Source organism: Fukomys damarensis, unplaced genomic scaffold (assembly GCF_012274545.1).
Source record: "Fukomys damarensis isolate Sample0158 unplaced genomic scaffold, DMR_v1.0_HiC HiC_scaffold_25, whole genome shotgun sequence".
NCBI classification, from domain to species: Eukaryota; Metazoa; Chordata; class Mammalia; order Rodentia; family Bathyergidae; genus Fukomys; species Fukomys damarensis.
Window position 1 is genome coordinate 23,375,549 of NW_022900937.1, and position 5,360 is coordinate 23,380,908.

Here is a 5,360-nt window from a genome sequence, read left to right on the forward strand (position 1 = left end):
AGTGTAGCGGGCGGGCGGGGAGGGAGGGGAAAAGGGGCACGTGGGGCTGGGCGGGGTTCCTTTCTGGGTTTTGCAGGAAAGTGTCACGGGTGGGTTTCAGGCCTTGGGAGCAGCTCTCTAGGCCAAGAGCAGCACAAGCGTGGCCCGGGGTGGAGTAATCCCCAGAGCCCGCGTCCTTTTCTAAACGCGGTCTGTATGTACAATGTCAATAAAACAATTGATTTGAACCGGGCTCAGTGACTTTTGTTGGGGGTAACTTTTGCAGGGGGACAGAGGAGGAGGCCTGAGGTATGAGGGCGGAGAATGGGGGAAGGAACAGCCTCCCCTTGGGATCTTTTGTGTGGTTCTGCATTTGTCCGACTGTCTGCCGTGTGTGCCCTGAGTCTAGGGTGGAAGGGTGAAACCTCCTCGGGGAAACCGGAAGTGAGTGGAAAGGGCGAGTGTCTGCAGGCCCTGAAAAGCAGGGTTCTTCTGGAAGGTGTGCATGCACTCTTCTTGCACGTGAGTGTGTGCACCAGTCTTCTACTGGGGTGCAGCTGTGAACTGCTTCCTTTCTACTGACACCAGCCACTGAACTCTCCAGGAAGCTGGGAACAGAGTAGAGGGGATTCGCAGGGACAGGGCTGCTGTGGCTGGCAGGAGAAGTCATAAATAGCACAAATTTCAGAGAAAGCAAAAGATGGAGAAAAGAATGAAATTTGAGGACAGATTCCACAGAATAAGCTGGCTCCTTACCTGCATGTGTTAGGGGGTGAGTGGGGAGTGCTCCCTGGGTGATGCTTGGACAGCTGCAAGGAGCAGGGAGGCAGTGCACACGTAGAGTCAGGACTGAAAGCACACTGATTTAATAGTCCTGGAAATGGGTTATGAGAGAAATGCGGAACCAAGAGTGGACCACCTGCTCCGGATCAGGCTTAGGCGCTGGGGTTGGGCTGCTTATGTGTTTCAGCTGAATCCCCCCAAAGGGTAGAAAGTGTCCACGAATGGGGTGGAATAGGAAAGAAACAGAAATTAGGGGTATGGATGAGGATTCCATGCTGACCCTCCCTTGCCCTGTCTATGGGTCTTCTTAATTGGCCCAGGTCAGCCACCAGCATCCTGTTTGCTCTCCAGGCTTGGCTCCTAGCTGAGACTGACATTCGGAGCCTGAGCCAGGCTCCTTTCTCACACCAGTAACAGTTTTAGAGAAAAATTATTTCAAGGGCCATCACCTGAGTGCTGGCTGCCTGCCCAGATCCCAGGGCAAGCCCTGCTCCTCAGCCCACCCCATTGCCAAGAACGCCCTCCTCAGGAAGAGCATTGCTTTGTTACACCTGCCTTACTCAGCAGTTTGGGCCCAACCTAATTGTCCTCCCAGTTCTTTCCTGCTCTCAGGATTGGGGGCCCTCGTGAGACCCCCAGGGGTCCTGGTTGCCTACTAGAAAAGGAGCAGGGGAGCTGAGGGTTCAACCCCTTCTTTGTCTGGGCCAGAGCTCAACCAGACCTTGTGGTCCTTGGACAAGGCCAGGCCTACAGCCTCGGTAATGTAAGGCGTAGGTGCTGGGGGCCAAAGGCACAGTTCTGAGGCCCAGCCCTCTCAGACACTCCAGTTTCTGGCCACAGGTTGAGCTCATGCACACCATAATCCCTAGCCTCTGGTTTTCCTTCCTATCTCTTTTACAGTTTTGTTCTTTCATTTCCCTCCACTCCACCTCCATCCCTTTTTCCTCTATTCTCTTTTCAGTGCCCCAATTCAATGACCCACTTAAGGTTTAATTCTTTGCTACAGCATCCCCATCAGTTGTGTGACCCTGGCTCATACTTATCCAGTGACAGGGACCTCATTATTTACTCCCCCACCCTGAGGAGCCAGTGCTAAGCAGTTTCAAATGTGTCTCTCCCTGCCACCACCCCTCAGGCCTGACTGCTACTGGAGTGTGCCACACCCTCAGAACCTGCGGAGATTTGGAGGTGCCTTCCCACCTCCATCCCTTATTCTAAGGCTCCCCAGCTTCGCATTCCGTGCACCTCCTTTGGGCACCCCTGTGTGTGTTTCAGTGCTGTGCTGGCTTAGCTTCCCAGAGGGCATAAACATTCTTGGATACCACATGGGGGTTGAGGGGTGTGTCCCTGTATATGCATCACACGTGTTCATGTTTGTGTGTTTCTGAATATGCACTGGGCAGCCTGGAAAATGGTCAGAAAATGCGATATGACAGCAGTAGTCTCAGAACCCACAGCAGTTTGTCAGGAGCAATAATTGTTTGAGAGACATAAACCAGGTGCCCAGAATGTGGCCTTGAATCTGATCAGAAACCTGTCTGCAGAAAGGTGATTGGAAAAGAGAGCCCCACACCCCACACAGAAATGCTTCCTAAAGATCAGCTGCAAGGAGGAGGCCATCAGAGAAAGCCCATTAACACAAAGGAACAAAGGACAGCAGGGCCTCTATGAGAAGGAAGCAGCTGGTGTGGGGTCTTCTGTTTCCAAATGGGTGTCAGAAGCACAGCTCTCTACCTATGACTGCCCTGAAATGCCCACAACTAAAGCTACAGTGGCCCAGGGTCAGGCCAGGCAGTGAATGTTTGGTCTGTTACTCCTGCAGGGTGATGCAGGTCCCAATTTTCCTCTTTGGTTTTCAGGGAGATGCTTTTTGGTAAGTAAAGAGAAGGGGGTGGCATCTATGACCACCTCACCCTGAGCCTGCTAGGAGACACTCCTCAAGGAAAGAGGGACCTGCACAAAAAGGACTGTACCATATGAATACTGAGCAAGGAAAACTAACTGGGAGACCTGGTCTTTTCAAGGGGTGAGATGCACACCTAATGGAAAGCCAAACCCATGTATTAACTCATAAGGAAGGCTCAGGATCCAGGCCATAAATTGCCAGCTTTGACCTAACAAATACCTTTACCTTACATATCTGCCACATAATGACATTGATCCAAGAAACGGCTAGAAAATGGCATGGAGCAAGCAGAGGCATTTCAGCTGTAAGATGTCAATTAACTGATTGCATTTGAAACACACCCACCATGCCTATATGTTCAATGATGAGAATTTCCCTGAGGGCTCAAAAGGGAATAATGTTATATTGAAAATTAAAGATCCATTGTGACTAGTGTAGACATTGGATCAGAAAATGACTTGAAATATTAGGGTTTAGCTCAAAATATAACCAGTGTTCCAAATGAGACTTGATATGGATTTTCTCTTTTAAAAGCCATTTAAAGACCTCCTGCTGGGTAGAAAAAAACAACTTGTTGGGTTAAATTATTTGGAAAGACTTTGTATTTCCCTTGGTTGAATAAGTAATCGTAAGATGATAGGACTTTAAAAAACGTGCTAATTGTGTCTGCTTTGTTTAGATATGTGAATGTTCATATAATAATTAAGTTTAAGTCCACATGGAACAAGGAGAATAAAAGTGTTTATATTTTTATCAACTGTTTATGGCTTAGGCTTATCCTCTAGTGTATTAGGAGTTAATTTAGTTTTGGCAAATTAGATGCATTTTCTCTTAGCAACACTAGGAAACTGGTCCTCAAATTGAGTCTAAAAGCCATTGAAAGCATCCAGCCACTTGAGAGATAAACTGCTATGATCGCAGAAATTAGAGAGGAACTTTGTAAAAATTGATCAGTGTTGGAATGGGAACATAATAGCAATGTGTGTGTGGTGCTGGAGATCAAACCCAGGGTCTCATGAATGCTAGGCAGGTGCTGTACCACTGAGCTACCTCCCTAGTCCCTCAAACACTTTTTAATAAAAATGGTTTATTATACATCTAGACTAAGCGTTCTAAGGATTGCCACCTAATATTAATATACATAATACCAATGGTAGCCAACATTTATTGAATTCAGAGTTGTATGGTTGTATCATAGAACTGCGCTATCTAGGATAGTAGCCAATAGCTCCATGTGGCTGTTCAATCTTTCACGAACTAAAATTAAATACATTTTAAAATTGAGCCCCTCGATCACACTGGCCATATTCCAGGTGCTTTGTGTCCACACATGGCCAGGGCTACTGTGTGGGGATAGCAAGGACAGAAACCATTTCTAACATCCCAGCACATTCTATTATAGTGCTGTTGTAGAATAGTGGGGCATACAGAAAGGCATTGAAAAAAAATAATTTATTATTTGCAGTTCCCCCATCCAATGAAAACCATAGTTAGGATTTTATATTTCGCCCAGGCTCTTTCTCACATAATTTCCATCACGTTGCCTGAGTCACATTCTAGTCCTAAAGTAATTAAATATAATAATCGATACAGTGAAACTCCCCTTGACCACCACCTGCAGTTCCAAAGCCCTCCCCAGTGGCAACTAGAAAACCATGTTTACTAGATTACCATGTAGTGAACTATGTATCTTTTCAGGCCATTTTCTACATGTGCCTATGAACACACAGTGCTGGGATTAATGCTGTCTCAGCTCAGGGAGTTTCCACCTGTTCAATCTCCCACAGGCACCCAAAGGGTGTTATTCCACCACCCACTCCCACCAGATGTCTACAGTTCTTCAAATCCTGAGCTACTGTGATCCTGGGATATTGTGAGAGGAGAAGTCACCCAGGAAGGTTCAGACCAGGACCGAGCACAGAACCAGTACACACTAGCACTGTGGGTGTTCCCAGAGCAAGGTGCTTACATGACCAAGGCGGACTGTTTGGGGAGCTGCCTGAAGAGGACTCTGGCTAGGGTGGGTAGGAGGCTGGGCATAACTCACTCCCCTTTGCTGCTCTCCTGAACACATGTGAGTGGGGAACTCTTCTGTGAAGCCCCCCTGGTTTCCACTGTACTCACTTGACAGCTGTCTCTCTGGTGGCACTGCAGGGAGACAAGCGCTGATCACACTGTATATCTTCCCATGTTTACATTTGGGTATGGTTCTTAACTCATGAATTTTTAAACTTTCTTCAGTTTAATATGTACATTTATAGCTATTAATGTCCCCTTAAGTATCACTTCAGCAGGTTTCCCCAAGTTTTGATAAGTAGTGTTTATGCTGTCATTCAGTTTTAAATATTTTATTTCCACAAGCCTTGTTCTTGGGCTCATGAATAATTTAGACATATGCTTTTAGATTTACAAATGTATATGGTTTTTTTCCCTGCTATTTTTGTTATTTTTTTTCTTTTTATTGAGGTTATTGGTACAATCTAGGTATACAATACAATTACATTCATCATTGGGATTCTGTACCTTTACATAATAGGTCTTGATTCTCATTTTTCCTCTTGTCCCTGCCCTCCCTTCACCCCCTCCTCCCCTCCCCATTTACAAACACTTTATTTCCATTCTTTCAGTTTCTCATATTTTTTTCCTCTCCCTTATTACCTTTCCCTCACCCTTCCCACTTTCCTTACACCTT